Source organism: Aphelocoma coerulescens, chromosome 3 (genome assembly GCF_041296385.1).
Source record: "Aphelocoma coerulescens isolate FSJ_1873_10779 chromosome 3, UR_Acoe_1.0, whole genome shotgun sequence".
NCBI lineage: Eukaryota > Metazoa > Chordata > Aves > Passeriformes > Corvidae > Aphelocoma > Aphelocoma coerulescens.
The window spans coordinates 90021889-90043019 of NC_091016.1; positions in this window are offsets into that span (position 1 = coordinate 90021889).

Sequence of the window (21131 nt, forward strand, 5' to 3'; positions counted from 1 at the left end):
AATGAATGAAAAAATTTCCATAAAGCACTAAGTAAGAGAGAACAAGTCTATATTGATAATTTAAACATGAATAGAGAATGGCTGATATCTCCCAATGGGTACATTGAGGGATGAAGATGCTGAGGTGTGAACATCAGGGTTACCTTAAGTGCAATGCAAGAGTATTAAGAACTGTGCCTTGCTATGATGAAACCAGGGTGAGAGGGAACCACATTCTTCGTGGATACAGTGTGTGGACATGGACATGCTGCATGGTGTCCCCCAAGAGCTGCCTATTCAGCTTCCCCACCAAAACCCCCCAGCTTTGTGTAGTTCTCCATTAACTGGAGGATGAACATTCCTGTTCTTCCTCCCACCCTCATTTTAACAATCCTTTGAAAATCCATGCCCATATTTAACCTTTTGGATGCAATATTGAAATATTTTGTTGCCTTGCCAAAGGCAAAATCAACAGTGCCCATGGAGGAGCAACAGAAGAAAAATCAGAACAATTTATTCCCAGCTCTTATCAAGTTTGCATTCACCGTGCTACTGTGAGCCTCCTATGGATGTCCATGGAGACCTTCATAATTCAAATCTCAGCCAGCTTTCTAGTTTCTAGCTCTGGTGGCTGCAAGGAAAAGACAGAACACTTGAATCCCTATTTTGGATGCATATGCAAGAGCTTCTTAGTTATTATCCCTTTCCAGACCCACAATATATCTTAATCCATGGGTTTGGGTATTTGATTGGAGGTCAGTGATTGTTTTAAACATTATAGTTGAAAGAATTATTTTATATTTAAGCATACACATGAGATTTAAGCATACAGGATGAGACAAAGCATGGTGTTCCCCTTGAACATGCTGAATCTCCTGAGTTTAGCAATTAATTTGGAGTTCAACGCCAAAACAGGGAAGAACTGAAAGACCATAAAATTACCTTGCAGGAGGTACCAACTTATCAGCTTTTCCTGCAAGATTTCCTGAGCCTATCCAATTGCATCTGAAACCAGTTACTGTCTAGCAACAGAGTCCCAGGAAAATCAAGGGAAGCTGTACAGCGGGGGTTGGGTTTGGCACACATCTCTGCTCTCACAGAGCATCCAGTAACCCAGTAACAGAGAGGAGACTATCTCAGTAATGCTGGACCATGAGTGGCTCTGTATCCAGATCTGTATTGCAGATCAAGAATACATGGCCCCAGCATTATCTGGTAAAAGCCACTGAAAGCTAAAAGGCAGAAAATAAATCATTAGCATGTTTCTAGTCCATTTTGTGCATTTCTTAAGCCAGGCAGTAGATTTACTTCTGTGCTTTCAAGCAGTTTTTCTTGCACTGGACCATCCTTTGCTAATATCTCATGCAGCTGAAACTAGAATAGGTGAATAAACAAGTTGTAATGCAGAACTAGGACACTAGATGGTCTATAACTGGAGGTGCAAGGCCTAGGATAAGCAAATGGTGATTAGTGCAACATAATCATCTACACAAGGGCCCAGTTTCATTAAAGATGTGTTAGAGCACACATCCATGGCCATCTGTTTCCATTTTGCCAGCTCACTTGATTGGCCATCACAAGCATTCCCATGTGTGCTGAAGCATTGTTGAGCAGGACATCTGGCAATAACCAACACCGCTGTTAAAAATACATGATAACAACAGAGGCATTAAAGCAAATATATATGTACAATAATTTCATTGCTGAAACCTCTACCAAGGCAGGCCTGATGTCCAACAAAGTGAACATTGAAAATGGTCCTTTCCTAAATTTTTGCTTTCCTAGGTATGCCAACACTTCAATAGGAAGATACTTCAGTGGAATGTCATTTTTTTTTAACTTGGTCCTGGCTTTTGACATTGTTCAGAAGGTAATCAAAAAAAATTAAACATTTGCAAGGGAATGAAAAGCATTAAAGCAAGTCTGAACTTTTGAATAATTTTCCTGTATTAAATAGAAAAGAACATATTCATGCCATATGTTGCCGGATCATAGAAAAACTGCATTCTAGAAATGGAACCGAAAAATCAAAACATCTGAATCTTTATCTTGGCAAAATAAAGAATAAGTGTTGAAGGAACCTAATGATCTTTTGGGAGTGAGAAAAGTTGCTCTCACTGAAAATGAATGGAATCCTTCCAACTTTACATTAAAGTAACTCCAAGCAGAATTTAACCAAAGTTTAGTCAGCAAGTAAACAAATTAATCTATTTACAGCTGCTTTCTGCCAAAGATATAAACTTAGTGAATAAGCCACTGGTTTTCCTATTTATGTTTTTGAGGATAACTTTTAATGAATGATGAGGTATCTCATGTTGAAAAAAGCACACAGCTTAGAAAAAGCAGGATCTTCTCAGTCCTCCTATGTTTCTTGACTCCTGTGTCACTTTCTTTTCTTTTTTTCACATAGTTTAAGCCATTCCAGAATAGCCAAGCATCTACAAGAAGACAGAAGAAAAGATGGACAAGAGATATGTCTGTCCTTAGGAACTGAGCTATGTTTAACATCCTTAAGCAAACACAGCTGACATGCTCACAGTTTGTTTATGCATTTCAGCATTCACCACAGAAACCAAGCTAATGTGCATTGATCTCACTTCTCACATTGTAATATGTAACAAAAAGCTAAAATTTAAGATATGTGTGCACAGTCCTGGCATCTCCAAACCATGGCACAGGGGCAAAGTAAATATTGCCAAACAAAGTCTTTTTTTGTGAGGCCACCATAGTATCTTTCAACAAGTTAGAAGTGTAAATCCTGAGGCAGCAGGGATGAGGGCCTGCCTCTGTATGCTGACCAGCTTCATTGGACTGTTTTACCAAAAAATTCTGTTATGGAGGACTCAAGGAGAATGGAATTTTCTGCTTTTACATATTGTTAAAATAAGGAAACGCAAGGTTTCCACCCTCTTTCTTCAGAAGAGTACAAGAAGAGCTTGAACCCTGTCTTTTCCTGCCCTCAGTGCCTGAGGATGGTCAGTTTAATTTGCTAATAGTGACATAGTTTGGGATGCTGCTACCTGCTGGCAGCCAACCATGAGGAGGGTTTAGGGGAAGGAGAAGGGACAAGAACCAAGATGCTTTTGCTAATTAACTCACTGTGCTGGGAGAGATAGAACAGAGTTCCCTTGTACTTACTGTCAGAAACTGTTATCTTAATCATACACATACACTGGTGCTGGTCCTCTCCACCATTAACAAAATCCTTTCATTTCATACCAGATCAGTGGAGAGACCAGACTTTGCACAGGTGACAGGCCAAAGTACTCTCTTTTCTTAGATATGCTGGTTCACATGGCTGGCTGCTTTTAAGAGGATATGTCCAAGATGTCCAATCCCTGCCAGATCTCTGTTGGTAGAGATTGGCTCACATCCCAACTGCCACTCCAGGGAAAGTGACGTGAGCCATTTTCTTCTCTGTCTTGCAGCTGATTTTTGCAGAAGATTGTGGCGGTGCAAGTGGCTGCAGCCACCCTGACCCTGGAAGAAACTCCAGAACCCATAGCTTGGTGGTCAGGCACCAAGGTTTCATAACTTAGGGTGAGAACCCATAGTCCTCCAATTCTGTGATCTATATGTTTTTGTATGATTGGTTCATGTTTTCCCCTCTCAGTGTTATGCATGGCATTATAAATATTCATTTGCCTTAGTTAATATGTATAAGTTCTAGAAACTTCTATGTTACTTGACACCCCCCATTGGTCCCTTCCTTAAGTCCCTCCTATGTGTTAATCCCATTGGTTCCCTCAACCTCAACCCCGCCTCCTTCCCTTTATCTCATTGGCTGTATCCTTTATCCCCGCCTTTCCCATCCCCACTATAAACTCCCTGGATGCCCTCAGATTTTTGGCTTTTCTTTTGTGGTACCTTCACGGTAAACCTTCTCTGTGGAATCTCTACGAGGAGTCCCCTCCCTCCCTCTTCATCTCCACTGGCGTGCCTTCCAACCAGCTCAAAGACAGCTCCCTTGGGTGAGGAGCTCATCCCCCCTGCGTACATTTTGTGAGTGAGCCACCTTGAACCAGAGGGGTGCGGCTAGACCTCCAGGCTCTTTTTTGCTTAGTGTGCACACCTCCCAGAAGATGGTTTGTTTTGTTGCACAGTTGAGCCCCAGAGCAAGTTACAGGTTCTACAGAAACAGTGGAACTAAAAGAGTAAGAACAAAGCTGATGGAGCCATCACACCTGCTTTGGACTACCCCAGCTGCGTGGACCCTGCCCTTGTTACTACTTTACAACCCCTGACAGAAGGATTAGGCAGAGTTGCTTTAACTGGCAAGAATGAAATAAGGTTGTAAGGGAACATTACCAATGCACGATGAAAAATGAAGATGGATGGTCGCATTAAAAATACAGCAGTCATGACATAACTGTTAATAACCTCAGTGAATGTGATCACATTTCCCCTATAACCACCTCTGCTGCCTGAGCATCTGTACCACTCATTTCTTTCCCTGGTGCTTGAAGGCCCAAGTAGCTGGGATCAATATCTGGCCTTTGCTGAGAACTGCAGTACATACATCTGCTCAGCTGATCGATCACAGGTTGGATCCACCACTTGAGTACCCAGGAATATTTGCTTTAGAAACATTAATTTGCTGCTGCTGTAAATGCTTTGCCAAGGTATTCATTCCCAGATCAAACCCACATCAGCTGGAAATGCCAGGCTCTCTGACCTGTTGCTCTGAATGGAGTGCCCCTCCAACTCTTCTGGAAAGGCACAAACAGAGGTAAAACAGATGCCCTTCTTCTCCCACTTTGTATCTTCTGCGTGGCTGAGGTTCCCACATAATTTCTAGTACTGAGTTCCCACATCTTTATTAGTGCTGAGTTTTGGATCAAGACCCCTAGTCTTCCTGCAGCTGTAACAACAGCAGCAACTTAGTGGTAAATTCTGTGAGAAGGATTATGAAATTCATTGATAAATGTTGCTGTATAGTGTGTCAGATTTGAAGTATAACTGAATGGAAAAAAAAATATTTTTACTCCAAAAAGAGTTTTTAAAAAATGTGCAGTATGTTGCATGGCTATTTGCTCATTTTTGTTGCCCAAGGAACAAGTTTTGGTTATATTCATATTTCTTTTGTCACTGGTTTGTTGGACCAGGTCTGGTGGTGGCTGATGGATCTGTTTTTATGACATTGCCAAGTCCAGAGTCAAGAGGTGTGAGGTGGGAGTTCTGGCACTGTGGTCTAATAAAGAGGGGGGAAATACATTCAAAAAGTGAATGTAGACGTTTGAGAGATGCAGTAGGGGAACTTTTCTCCTCCCTAAGTAACTTTCATTTATCATGCCCCTCAGGATGGCAAACAGCCCTAGCCAAGTGATTGTATCCTTTCTCTTTGTGACTAAAACTTTGGTGTTTCACTGTATTTGTGACCAGCAACAGTTGATTAAAAAAAAAAAAATTAAAAATAGAAATAAATAACAAAACTACTCATTCTTTAACGCATGGAATCCAACTGTGCCTGCCACTGAAGTGGGAAGAAGGAATAGAGAGTATTTCTCTGCATGAAGGAAGAACAGTAGCTTTCTCAGTATGTCGCCAGAGTAGAACCTACAGAAATTGTTAAGTTCAACCGCACATTCAAGAAACTATACTGGTTTTGCTTATCCATTTTTAGGATTTTTTTTTTTTTTAATGGTCAGATTTGGCTTGAATCTGATACCGCTGACTTCAAAAAGAACAGAAATAATCCACTGGTGAGTTCTGCAAACCTCGCTTTTAATTGTCATCAAGAAGGGAAAATGCAGCCCTAGAAGAGCAATGGGTTGAAGTTGAAATCAAGGATATCTGGAGTCCTAGTTTCTTGTTCAAAAAGCCCTTGGATGAAGTGGTGAGTCAGAGGCATTACAGCAGCAGGGCCTGGTATCATGCACACAGAGATGCCAACCAATTCTCAGGGTAAACTGGGAATAACTAAGAATTCTTAGTTGGGAAAGAGAGATCAAGGACTCGGGAGCAGCTCATATTTCACAGATTGCAAATACGCACTTCTGGAAGTAGGCTGCTGGGTTTTTACTGCAGGCAGCTAAATAAAACAGTGGAAAAAGAAATAGAAGTGGCCACTCTTTGACTCTTGAATTTTTTCCTCAGCTGACTCTGCTCTAGATGAATGGCAGCAGCAGTGTTTTGGTGGGTAACTGGGATGTCCAGGGGCAGGAAGAAGGGGCCTGTCAGAGGTTGCAGCAGCTGTTGGTCACCAGGTCTCCCAGGATCCTGGTTACTTCCTTGCCAGTGGAACAGTTGGACACCTGCAGAGCTCTGCCCTCTTGCAGTAATCTTTCTCCCCTTGACTTTTAGAGTTACATGGTACATACACTGGACTTTTCAACTAGGTGAGGAGCTTCGTATGCTCAGTGAGAAATCAGGGATGGTTGGAAACTTCAGTTTGTCATAAATCCACTCTCCTTGTGGGAGCAGCAGACACAGTAACACCCAGTTGATTCCCCACTCACTGTATGAAAGACAATAGCTCCTGCTCTACTCACTGTCTACTGACTCAGATGTCTCCTTGGTGAAAGGAGCAATCCTGGCAATACAGGATTTCCACACAGGGAGGAAAGGCTAGTGGACAGGCTGGCAGACTTAACCCCTGCAGGTACATATTGTCCAATTCTTGGGAGAGAAGTCTTCTAGAGTAGGATACTTCAGCTTTGTCTTCAACTGCAGGACAGATGGAGAATCCTGAAGAAGTGCTTCAAAGAAGCCAAGTACAGGTCTTTCCCTATTCTGTCCTACACATTAGATAAACTGACCCTAATATATTGCCTCCCATCTCTGGTTTCTTCTTAAACAAGTATAATCCAGATGATTATAATTTGGAACAGGTATTTGGATCAATATGGATTGCAGAGTCAAGCCCACTGTCTCACTTCTTTAATACATTGTCATATGTTTTACACCTCCAATGACCCTCAGAAGATTTACCGAACCAGGCAGTTGGTGTCAGTAAACTTACTAAGTGAAAACCCTGAGAATTTAGAAAGAAAATAATCAAAATCTTCTTCAGAAAAGTATTCTTCTAGGGCTGTGTTAAGTTCTGTTGGTCAATTGTCATTGAATTCAATGAATTGTGATTGATATCAATGGGGCTTTGGATGGGATGAAGAGACAAACTGCAAATTGTGCAAGCTGACCCAATTAATCAGAAAATACAATTCAGCCTGGTCCTCAGTCGTGCCAGCTGTGACTGGGGACATTACAGGATGTTCCCTGTCTCAGCTGCTTCTAAGTGTTCCCTGGGGGTCTGGGGAGTCATGTTGTTTACTACCGTCAGTGTGTCTATGTAGGAGGTGCATCAGAAACTGAGATTCTGTTATAAGTCATTTATCTGAGTCTTCTGAACTGAATTGTTATTACCGTGCCTTTCCTGCTTCACTTATGAAGCCCCTAAAAGAGCAAACAGAAGCACTTTGTCACCTCCTCCAGGAGGCATATTCCCATCCCATCCAGCAAGCTGCTGCCAATCTTGACACCTACCCCCATGTACAATGGGTGTTTTTTATAAATGTTGTCCACTTTATCTTTTGATAGCTACAGCCCTGCTTTGTGTACCACAAATGCTTAAGTAAATAAATTGACCTCGGATCTGTAACTTCACAAAGCCTCATTATCGTCTGTAAGCTTCACTGAAACCTTACCCCGTAGTACTTAACATCTGTGATTCAGGGTATCAAAGTGTTAATCGGCTGGCATGATCAAGATTAAACAAGTAGATTATTTTGATATTCTCCTGTAATATATTAAAAGTGAAATCTGATCTGCTGGCCCTTGAGGTTCAAATCTCAGCACATGCAATTATACAAGGAGTTCCCTGTAAAAGTTATCTGGAGAACTGAAAAAAGCAAGTCCTTCCCAGATGTGGTCTTAGCAGTGGACCATAATACATGACATCAATGAGTTAAACTAAGGAAACTAGTGAAGGCAAACATGTTGGTTTTAAGTTTCAGATGAGGATTTTGCTTATGCCCACCTCAGGAAATGAATATTGCATTCATAAATTGTTTTTCTTATCCAGGAGATGAACCTTAACATTTTTCATTCAGCCCCAGAGTATTAGATTTCTTTAACACTTTGCCACATTAAAATATGTTTTCCATCTGAATCTGATGATGCAATATCTGAAGAAAAAGTTGGCTGAGTGGCATTCCATAACAAGCAATAAAAGTTTATGATGCACAGAGTATGATAATTGGCACAAAATGAATTGAATGCTTCCTCATGGATAATATTTGATAAGATATAGCATGTGTAGCTATCATAACATTTCAATCAACCCACGATTGCTACTTTAAACTGTATTTATTTTATTGTCTCCATAATGGATTTTACAGTGCCAAAAATTGGTCTGACTTCACTGGAAAGATGAAAAATCAGTGTGTTGTTTTCCCTGGTGAATTTTTTTCCCACTGAAATCCTTTTCTCTTATTTTCTTCTCATTTTTTTCAACCCACCTCCTTGCCATGAGCTGTTGACATATGATTTGTTGAAAGTCGAAGCTAGTGGACACCAGCATTTTATTTTTTTCCCTCCATTCTGGCATTATATTTGCATAGGGGCTTTTACAAGGTTAATTAAACTATAATGGGGAAATCATTCATGGACAATGTGCTTTCCCGGTTCCCAGATTTTATAAACCTCACACCTGTTTTTCTTAGGTTTTTGTGCTACGTCAGCCTATAAATCCTCCTGTATTTCCCAGTGTAGTTTCTTATGAAATAAAACTTTTTTCCCTCCATTTGCTCAACTGTTTTCAATACTTGCAGTCAAGCCTGAAGTTGTCAATCAAGGAACAGCTTATCAGTCTGAGCTTTTCCTTTTCAAGCTTATACTCAGTGACTTTTGAGACCTGTCAACACCCAGTTGATTTTAGCCTTAACAATAAAGTCACACTCTATCTCCCACCTAGTAGCTTTAGATTAAATTCTGATGTCATATACGTCATATTTACATAGTTAAAACTCATAACAAAGCAACCCACAGGCAATAGGATGTAATAACCATGCAACAGAGCCATTTCCTGTCCCCTTTTTTCTCTCACACTATGTTTCGTGTAGTTTATTGGATGTGAATGTTTTGAAAATGAAAATCGTCTGGGAGAAAACTGCTAGCCAGGCGTGAGGTTTAGAAGAATTCAACTAAAAGAATATATAGAGTTGTAAATGCATGGCCACCTCTGGTATTGTAAAATAGAAACTCTTTCAATATTCCTTTCATTTCCACAAGAAGAATAGATGGGAGGCCACAATTATGTGCTCCAGCAGTCGATTTTTAATATCTTTAATTCTGCTCATATTAAAGGAAAACAATTAACTTGGAGTCAGAAAGCCTTAAACACCAAAAGTTTTACAGTTTTCATTTTAAAGCACAAAGGACCTACTTCAAATACAATGCAATGGGAACTTTAACCACGGGCTATGTTTAAAAGACAAATCCACCATGGTACTTTAAACAATCAATTAAGGCAAGTTTAACAATTTTTTTTCAGCCTCGCAAAATAGCCCTATTAAAAGTAAGAAAATAAAAGCCACTATGTGCTTCTCTCTCTCTCTCTCTCACACACACACACACAGAGTATTTGACCAGAGTATTCTTTAATTCATATCAAGAGATTGTGTCTCATCTAAAACTAAAGAGTAAGCCATAAGCTTATGTGGACTTTATGTAGAGCAGTGCAGTACTTTCTGCAAACTGTTTTTCCAAACAGAACAATTGAAATGCTGCAATTAATTTGATTATTGCTAAGACTCTGAAAGCAAAATATCACTTCAAACTATTTATTGAGAGAGGTTTGTTTTTCACTATATTGATTTATTTTAGAATTTGAACTGAATGCCCAAATAAGAGACTACAAATAGTGAAGAAAAAAAGCATCAGTTTCTACCAGAAGGCCGAAGAGTCTTCCATTCTGATGAGAAGAAAGACCCTGTGTCTCTTCCCTTATACCCTTGCTGTGCCCTTCTCCATGATGTTCCAGCGTAGAAATGAATGGTCTCTGAATGCTGAAGAGGGCCACTCCAGGGGATCCAGTTGCTAAAAGCTTACATGTAGGCTGGACTGAAATGCACGTGTCTGTTTGCATCGTGCAAGGCTTGCATCACAGGTTGTGTGCAGTGGGCTTGCCCAGATGTACGGCCGACATCCAGATCCTACAAACCTCGCTGCTTCTGTTTTCCTTGCTGCTGCAACTTCTACTATTGTTCCAGCAGCTTTCTTTGCAGAGGTTAAACTGGTTTTGGGTTCAGACAGCTCTCCATGGACTTGGGAGAGCAGTTTGATTTGTGCTGAGTTCCCCGGTTCTTGCTCAGTAAATAATGGTCCAGTTCAAAATGAATCATGTGTCAAAGCCCTGGCTTTCTAGTTTGTTCTGAGTGCTTTATTCCTCAGCAATTGGCAGCCTAAATTCTTCAGGAGGGACAGCTTGTTACACGGCAGGCCCCACAGAAAGAGGACTGTATGGGTGACTCTACCTTATACATCAAATGTGAGCTATTGGTGCTGGGAACTGGAGAAAATGGGAATGATGGGGGTATAAATAGGAGTGACATTTATGAGACACCCTTTGGCATGATTGGAGGACTTCTGCTGAAGTATTGAATCTGGTCTTGGATGCAGCATTTCAAAATTATGTGAAGGGAGGGACTCAGAGAAAGACAATAAGAACAAGCAGAGATTGAAAAACAAGGCACAAGAAGAAATTTCATAATGCTTAGCAAAAAAAATAAAAAAGGAAAACTGAGATGAAAAATGGTAATAGGCTTTGAAGGCTTTGAACGGCAGCTGCCAAAAGAGAAAAACCTATTCTTGCTTTTTCCACCTCTGTTTAGATATGGCAAGCAGTAACATGCTTAAATTGGAGCAGGGAAGAATGAGGCCAGGCATTAGGAAAACCCATAAGGATCTTTAAACACTGGAAGGTGTTTCAGAAGGAGGTGGTGCAATTTCTAGTACTGGCAGCGTTTGTAAGAAGCAATGCATTTGTCCGATACAGTTTCAGCACAGAAGATCCTGTCTTGAGTCAAAAAGATGGATAACGTCCTCCCACAGCTTCTCACACCTTAGCTATCTCTAAGTCTATGCTTGGCCTTTGTCTCTCTTCCTAACTCCGTATCAACACCTGTTCCTTCTCCTAAGCCATCCTGCTCAACCCCGCCGACCCTCCTAAGGTGAAGTTAATTGTCAGCAGGCAGTAGCACTCATTGGAAAAAGCTACCTCTATTCCCCCAGCTCCTTCTGGTGTTTCCTGACAGGAGCTTACAACTGCAGGGAACAGATTGACCAACAGCAGTAGCAGAGAAGGAAACTCACCCAAGGTCAATCTGCTGGTCAGCAGCTCAGCAGTTATCTTGGGCCTTCTGTGCCCATAGACTTGTGAATCCAGTGGATCATGCTATGTCTGTCAGTCAACTGGCCTTCAGTACCAGGGCTTGGCTATCTCTACAGAAGGAAAAAATATAGGGGTATAGTTAACATGTGTAACTCTAATGCATAACACATGTAGCCATGTATGTAGCCAGAAGGTGTTCATTGTGCTTGCTGGAGTGATGATTGCCTCAGCTTGCACCACATTTTTTTGTGCCACTGCTGCATTTCCTCCATCAATTGCCTGTTTGGCCACAGAGCATGAGTGCTTCTTTCTTCCCACATATGAAACAACTGGTCTCATGCCAGCATCAAACCCACTGTGGACCTCCCTGTACCACAGGAGACTTCAGGATGTCACGCAGCCAGTCTGACATTCAGACTTGCTGAGCTCTTGCTGAGCTTTTGCACAGCGCGCTGAAATCGGCAAGAACAGATGTTCAGCAACTTTGGAAATCAAGCCAAGAGCATTTGCTGGGGTTGGTCTGATGGCAGAAGGATCCTATTCTGTGTATGTGATTTAAAGCCTAAGCTGTAGACTCCTTGCTCCTCAAAATGGACATGCCGTGTACACTGAAATTGCAATCTAAGTTTCATGACTGCTTTAGTTCATAAGCAATGAGGTTGATATGAAGCCTCCAGAGAAAATAGGAAGCCTACATAATGAAAGACTTGACTGAGTTGACACAGACTGCTTAGGCCTGCAGCAGGCACACTTTTATGGGCAATGAGGTTTTTCTTTCATAGAAATTATGCGTTCCCATAGAAATACATGAGCTGCTGCTCATTAGAGAAGCACAGAGCCACTGAGCAGCCTCTGTCTCCAGACTTGTCATGGGCTGACATTAATGAAGGTGGGGTGCAGGACCTGGTGCCTCTCACAGACAACCCTTTCACAATATGGTGGTTCCCATCTTCAGACCCTGCACTAATCCTGCTGTATGTCAGCCGCAGCATGCTGGGTGGCAACCTTGGCTCTGGGGTGGATGGTGTTGACTACTTGGTGTGAGCTACCCACAGGATACCAAATCCTTAAGGACCCAGTAGGAGATCTTTTCCCCTAACCTGAAGTAGAATATGCATATATGTGAGAAACAGCATCTTCCCTTCTTGGTTTTTAATCTTTTGAGCTGACAAAATAGCTGAGCAAGAGCTCATGTTAATACCTTGTGTATTTCAGTCCATAGTGGCAATCAGCCATCTGAGCTTTGCACACAGAATGATGCTGAGGAATGAAGTCCCTGCTACCCTCTCTGCTAACAGTGACCTGGGTGTGCCAGGGTTTGTCTCCAGCAGGTGGGGGACACTGGCCACATCTCTGCAGCCTTGACACTTAGCTCTCAAAAGCCTTCCATACTGCCTTCTCTTCTTACTAACAAAGCTTTGTCACAAAATTGCAGAGAAAGTATATGTTTCTTCTCCACTTTTCTTACTTTCTTGTTTATTTAATCAGAACATTTCCTCATCTCATCTACCAAGATTTTAATTTGTCTATGATAGAGGGACTTTCTTTTAACATTTCATTTGTACTGTGGCTGAGAAAACAGTGGTCTGAACCACTACTATTCTTTAAATATTAAAAGTAGGCATTGATGATAAGAATAATAAACCCTTAAGGCTTTATATCTCAGGAAATCACGAATTGGGTGTTCCATGCTTGAAGGAAATATTGGGAAAAGGAAGCTAGAGGTGACTTGCTTAGGAAAGAGATCTCTACATTTTCTTCACGAGTGTTGCATCATGCATTAGGCTTTCTGATTCCTTGGAGAATGAGGTGTAGCATGTACAATATGGAAAAGAGACATTGCACATGAGATGTTTATGATGATTACAGGGGCAGAAGCCAGGGTTGTGTGACTTTCCTTCAGATACTCTTCTACCAGGCAGCCTAGTAAGGAAGACACAACAGGGTTAATAAAGCAAGTAAAAGAGAGGAGTAACTGAAACAGTCAGAGGAATGAGGCAGATTCACATTCAGCATGCCCAGTTTGTCTTTATCAGATATGCAAGTGATAAAATGATCAGGATAACAGAATAGCCTCAGATATGGCAAACTGTTACACAAGTCAGCTCCGTGTGTCACGTTACTATTTATGAAAATTAATGTGAAACAATGGAAAAATTCCATTGTTAAAAAATGACCTGTCAATTGCTTCTACCATTGTTTTCACTACATCACATGAAACAAAGAACATTTGGAGTCCAGGCCTCTGCTTCATTTTCAGCTTGTCCCAAGCTTGTGATATGTTTTTGCAAATTTATCAAGATGAAGCAAAATGGTGGTTGGTTCTACAACCAGCATCTTCCAGCACACTCTACAAGGACACTGGAGTGAACTGTCTCTTCTCAGAAGAGCATTGCTTTCTCTGTTGTGGGGATAAGGATGTTCTCCTGTCCTCAGTTATGTAAGGCAAGTCCTGGTTTCTTTTCCACTAGGATCTAGGCCCACAGACACACTATAAAACAGCAGAGCAAATGGTTGCAAGCCAGAATTGGGGATAAAGGTCCATTTCTCTACTGAAGCCAATAAGACCTAAAGACCTCACTTGGCATCATCAGCGTTTATCACGGATCTAGAATTCACATACAAGGATATTTGAGATTAGTATGTTTTTTCTCTATACTTTGGGTAGAAGATATCAGTGGTTACAATGAGGTAATGACTGGCCAACGCTGATTTTCCAGTGACCTGTAAGGACACTTGCTCTTGATCTCAGTTCAGCACTCCTGCTGCTATGTTTTCATACCCTTTTTTAACTTACAGTCTTGGACTGGATCCCACACATCCACACTTAATTCTCTTAGGCTACATGTAGAAAATGCTGTACCGTTTCTGCAAGAGCCCTTTTTTCTAAATTACATTTTAGTCTTCAACATGTTTTACTCCCTTTTTTGTTCACTTTCTTTCTCCCCTCTATAAATTAGTTTTCCCTACAGAACACACACATCTCAACAGACACATTTAGCCTTCATTTGCACCTTGGGCTTTCTGCACGTTATGCTCTGCCACTCCTTGCCTTTGTCTGGGGGCCTCCTCTCTCCTTCACCATGCCTATTCAGGGCCACAAAAGGAAACCTCTGACCAGTGTCAATTCCTCCATACCCGCTCTTTCACTGTTTCACATCCCATCCCTCCTACTTTGCAGAGCAAAGGATAAAAAACAATGTTACAAATCATATTCTTGACTTGGGGTTTTTCCCTCTTTGGCCCTGGCACTTTCCAATCTCCTTTAATCTTATCAATATCTCCTACATATGCCATTTCAGAAGTCAAACAAAATATGCAGTGTATAATCATAGAATCAGAGAATGGTTGGTTAGACAGGACCTTAAAATCATCTAGTTCCAACCACCGTGTAATTGGCAGGGACCCCTTCACTAGACCACATTGCTCAAATGCACCTTTTCCTTGCTTCCTGCTTTTGACAGCTTCCTTGCTCTTGAAATTTAAATTGCCAGGGCTCTTTTTTAGTGTCTGAATATAATTTTTCTTGGTTCCCCTCTTGGCTTCAAAAGTTTTGGGTGTGCTTCTGCCCTTTGCCTATGCAATTTATCTTACAACTTAAGATATAACTGAGATGAATGAAGACCTGGGCAACTGTGACCTAGTGAGAAAACTGATCATTTGAGGAAAATTATTCCACAGACTTTTAGGAACATCTGAGGAAAAAACGTTCCTTTGCTATTTACATAGCTCTTCCTTCAAAGACAGCTGCAAAAGACAGCTGTAAAGACAGTGGGGTTTTTTGTTTGTTTCCTGGGCTCAAATGGTAGATTTATACAGCAATCTGAAAAGAGTTCATCTTGGCTCTAGATACATTCAGTTGTCACCTACTGTTATCTCCAGAGATAAACCAGGGATACAAGCACAGTTCTGAACACAGGTGGAATCTGAACATGTCAGACTATGCCCAAAAGTCCCAGAACAAGTTCTCCCCCATCCTGGGGTCCCACTGGCATGGCCAGCACAGGCAATGCATGGGTTTAAACAAAACCAGGAGGGTTGGAGCCAGCCTGGATATTTCAAGTACCTGTTCATATTGCTTTGTCCAAGCTCATTGTCCTTCATAATTGCCATCACATGTTTCTACGTGCAATGTGACTGAAAGATAGCTTTATATCCGTTCTGCTATTTGCTTAAGCTGCATCACAGTATATATAGCACAAGTCCCTCACAGCTGCACAAAAGTGGGAACCAAAGTGTTCAAAAACAAGCACAATCAGTAGCTTGGACTAATTTTCATGAGCAGTTACATTCTAGTTGTGTGTTTTGTGAGGGAAAGTAGTTAAAATCAGCTCTCTACTACTACTACTTACATTAACGATAATGTTTTCCCTGCTGCAATTGTGTCTCTTCTTTTAGCTATTGTTTGGTTAAAGGAAAAATGGATTATATCACATTTTAAAGTAACATTTCTTTATTTTTTTCCCCCAAATGTAGCAATAACACTACTGCAACATGGCAGAAGAAAATACATTATTTAATTCTTTAAAAGTTTATAATGGCATTCAAGCTATGTACATAATTTGTCTCAGATTGTTTCTCACTTTAATGATAACCCTACTTTTTTTTCACGTGTTTGTTACTTTCATTTTTAACACTCTAATTTCAAACTTGCCACAAGGAAACTTTCATAATTCTTGTACTCAAGGGAAGTTGATGTTACTTCATCAGAGACATTTCTATTTCAAAGTTAAGATGAAACAATTCTGAATAGATAGCAGGACGAAGTTATAAAATGAAAGACACTGTTGCAAACTTCACAGCACCGCTATAAATCAGGATTTTTCAATCTCTATGTCACATGACCACCGTGGTTCCCCACTTCCTCAACGAATTAAGAATATCTATCAAACAACAAATCTTTCCATTGATAGGGAATATTGTATCCAGGCTCAGTGAATTTATATCCAGATACTAAAATGCAGTAATATCAAGATCCTGAACACAAACAGAGTTGAAAAGTATCCTACATTTTTTTCATAATTTTACCCAACATCACCCAGACAAAACAAAATTACTGCCTGAAATCAAAGGACTTGAACTTTGCATGACTAGTGCAAAGAGTAATTCATTCAGCAGGGGGACTGGGGACTTTGGTAGCCACTGAAATAGCTCTAATGCCCACTACCTTGTGCGTGGCTAATTATTGCTATAGTGCTCCACTAGGAAGATATTTTAATGGGTTAAACAATTCTGGAGGACTAGTCAAACATGTCTACACAGATCTCCATCTGCCTCTCTTGGTCACCTCCTTCTAGTTTTCAATAGAACTGTGTTTTCTTTCTGCATCAAACCATCAAAGGAGGCTAAACACAGTCAGGGAATCCATTAGAAACCTCAAACCATGGTCCTACCTGATAAATATTTATTGAATTTGGAAAAATGTGAGACAAATTTAGACTGAACTTGGGCTGATTTATTGTGTTTGGCAAAACATTGTTGTTTTGTATGATTATGACTCTCAAACCAGACAAAGCTACGTGGTTTAAGTTGAATGAAACTAAAGCTTAAATCAAAGCTGGAGAGACATAACTGGAACAAAAGTTGTTGGATTTTTCTTTTCTTTTTTTGTTCTTTTTTCTTTTTTTCACAGGAACAAAAGTTGTTTTGGTTTGGTTCTTTTTTCATCTTGAGCCAAACTCTATAAAATATTTTATCTGTGCCTTTTGTCTGCCTGCACATATGAAAATGGAAAATCATGCTGATTTTTAGTACAAGGTTTTTCCTGATAATTATTTACCTATTTTCACCAGAATGTAAGAAGTCCTACAATTTTGTCAATGTTGATTTCTTCATAGCAAACAGATTCTTCCAGAACAGAGAGCTGGTTTTGCCTAAAATATACAGTCTTTCAACCAAAACGACAGAGGGAAACTCTTATGCTTTTATTGAAGTGGTTTAAACAAATTACCATTCCAAATGTTAAATTACAGGGAATAGGCACGTGAAAGCAGCAATAAAATAGCAACAGAAAGATTTAAAAAAGGCTAATTCTGCTATTCTGGAATTCACTTGCATTGCAAAATTTATAGCACTTCCTTTTTTCATCATCATCGTTATTATTTGGAATGATCAACTGGAATGTTGTTTTCCAGACAGAGGTTTTGTAGAAAGTAAGTTGCAAAGAGTTTTATTTTCATTTCATTAATATTTTTGCATAGACTTAATTTTCTCCTAGTGAAATAAATAATCTGAAATTTAAATATATTCATACCTTGAAGTTAATGCAGATACATAGCTAACTACTCACAAAAACGGACATGAAATAACAACATATGAAGAACTTGGGCAGGTAGCACTGCATTTTTTCCTCACATGTTCGCACAAACTAATTTCTGTTTGGGTTTGAATTGTAAAATTCACCAAAACAAACACAATTTTGCTTTGAATTGCCGATGTTTTCCTTGACAGAAAACTGCATTTAATTTAATTTAATTTAATTTCATTTCATTTAAAATGCAGTTGATGCTGGAGTAAATATAGTTGTACTTCAATTTGTCTTAAGAGACAATTAAAATATATTTAATATTTTAATTTAAATTTAAGAAGAACATACTGGTATCACCATGGCCACATAAAGCAGAATACAGTGTAGTTACAAATTCTTTTTCATGACTGGATGTAGAATGAGGGCCTTTTTGGTGTCATTCAGAAAAATCCAGTGATTATGTTTGAGTTTAAAATCAACAGGGTTTTTATGTAGATAAGACGACTATGTAGAAATGCAATGCAAAATGCTTAGGAAAGAGATGGTAAGAAAAATGTACCTCAGAGCTTCATCCTGGCCTTGTTTCTCCCTGTAATCCCATTACCAGAGCACGCCCCTGGATGCTTGTGTACAAGCTGGCTGTCCTGCCCAAACCTTCACGCGTTCCCCTGCAAGGCTGATGGGGACACTGGCAAGGCATTCTGCTGGGGCAGGGGCCATAGCAGCTGCTCAGTGCCAACAAATCCAAGACATGGCATGGCAGCATGGCCACGTGAAGCCCAGTGTAAAGGAAAACCCTGCAAAGTTTCAGTACAACTGATGCAACAACTGCATCTGCTCGGCAGGCAGCTGCTGGCCAACACCCAGCCGAGCCAGGGTCTCCCCCTCGCCTCCGAGCGATGTCCTGCTGCTCACGGGAGTGATGCTTCACAGCCTCGCCTTTTGCAAGGTCCCCCCAAATTAAGTGTTTGCAGAATAACAGCAGAAAGGTAAAGCAAGGCAGTTTTATACTCCACCACAAGTATATCTAAAATAATACCCACTCCCACTGTGGCGGGAGAGGAAGGCTAGCTGTAATTAAGCTGCTGAAGTATAGCGCTTTCATTCATTAAACACAATTCTTTGATTTAGCGCTCAACACAAAACACCCACAGACCACAGGAAATCTCTGGGCTAATTCTGCTGCCCTTTCACCTCTCACACATTCGAGCTTTCTGCTTTCTTCCTCCTGTCCATCTGCTTTAATCATTAGCAACAGCCTTGTGCAACACCTCTAACAAGTAAAGTCAGCTGTCATCAGAGCATATTTAAACTCTGACTGCTAGTTTCCACTAAATCAGCTCTATGCCCACAGGCCTCATTAAGCACAGAGAAGGGCAGTAGTTGCAGGTTCCAAAAAGCTCTAGGGGCAGCCAGCCTTCCCCAGGCAAAATTGTGGCCCATGCAGTCCACGGACCATGTTTATCCTTTCCTGAGCTTTCCAATAGCTTTGAAGTGGAAATGCAGTTGCTCCGGAAAACAGTTGCTGCATGACCGGCATGCTGGGGCTAGGCCTGAGGATGGAGGATTTGCACTGCAGGCATTTCACTGCCAAAATATACTATTGTTGGGAGGGAAAAAGAAGGGCAGCCCTTGACAGTGGTCTAATAGGTTGAGTACAGAGAGGACTGTAGCACAAGACCTGGAGAGGCTTTGATTTTACTTGGGAAATGAGCTTTCCTTTCATAACGTGCTTGCTCTTCACAGCACGATGACTGTAGGAAGAGGATGAAGGCAATGACAGGGGAAGCTCTTGATGTTCAACCAGAAGAGACTGATGGGAAAAGAGGTTTGGAAAAGTCACAATGCTTGTCCTTAAAAACAGCACTCAGAGCACATAATGTGAAGATGCAGTCCTGCATTGTGAAAACATTTACACACTTGGATTAGCTCTGCTGGAGAACAACAGATGAAATTTAGAGATGTCATGGAAACTACTGAGTTAACCCAAAAAAAAAATTGGCATCAGGTAACCACGCAAGCTGAAGGGATACCAAGGCACTTTAGTTTCCATTGTCTTAGAAGAACCTTTGGATTTTTCTGCCTGTACTCCTAAGCGTACACATATTATCTGCTTTGCACATATCCTAGAGTGTTGACTCAACCATTGGGTAGGTCTAGAGAAAATATATCAATGGAAAAAAAGTCAGGCATTGGTCCTGTATATTAATTTTAAGGGTATGTGTAGGTACACATCTTTGGACCAGATCCTCAAATGCTGGGAATCTATGTACTAAAATTAGAGAAGATGCCAAGACAGGCAACCTAGACAACCACACATAGAATCATCAGAATAGTTTGGGTTGTAAGAGACCTTTAAAAGTGATCTAGCCCAACTCCCCTGCAATAGCAGGGACGTCTTCAACTAGATTATGTTGCTCCAAGCCCTGTGCAATCTGATCTTGAATGCTTCTAGGGATGGGGCTTCCAGTGTTTTGCCATCTTCGTGGTAAAAAATTTCTTCCTTATAGCTAGTCTAAATCTACCCCCTTTTAGTATGAAACCTTACTTCTTGTCTTACTACTAAAGACACAACTGAAAGTCTATTTTCACAGCTTTTTTAGGAATGCTCTTTAAGTATTGAAAGGCCACAGTAATGTCTCCCCAGAGCCTTCTCTTTTCCAGGTTGAACAAACCCAGCTCTCCCAGCCTTCCTTCATTTGAAGGGTGCTCCAGCCCTCTGATCATCATCCTGGCCCTCCTCTGGACCTTCCCCAGCCAGGTCTGTGACTTTGCTGGGTTGAGGACCCCAGAGCCAGATGCAGTACTCCATAATCCCTTCCCTTAGCCTGTTGGCCACTGTCCTTGTCATGCAGCCCAGGATACACCTGGCTTTCTGGGCTGCAAGCGCCAGTTTATGTCCATTTTTTCCATCCAGCAGCACCCCCGAGTCGTTCTTGGCAGGGCTGGTCTCAATCCCTTCATCCTCCAGCCTGTGTTGATACCAGGAGTTGCTCTGACACAGGTGCAGCACCTTGAGCTTGGCCTTGTGAACCTCAACATGTTCACATGAACCCACTTCTCAAGCTTGTGCAAGTCCCTCTGAATGGCATCCCATCCCTCAGGCATGTCAGCTGCATCACTGACATAGCACCTGCCATTTGAGAGAATACATGGGTTGGGTGTCCTCAGTTTGGAAAAACAGCAGCAGAAGACTGGTATTACAGAGCAACAGACAGCATTGTAAGTGGCATGGCAAAGAAAAATAAGAAATTATTATTTACTGCTTGGATGTAGCCACACACTGTCTTTGAACCTACTCTTTGCCCTGTGCCACCTGTGAAATTTTCAGACGGTTAAAATGCCTGCACAGAAGTAGTTTTTAACACTACATGTGGGTAAGATATGGAGTCCAAAAAGAATCAAACAGATTTATGGGAAGTAGGTCTATCTCAGGTTATTGATTGCAGTGGATGACAGTGTAGGGCATCACTAAGGCACTGATAACTAAAGACTGGGAAGATGGGTTAAGCTCTACATGCCTTGCATTAGTATTCTGTCCCTTCATGCCTGCTGCCAACAACTGTTAGAAACAAG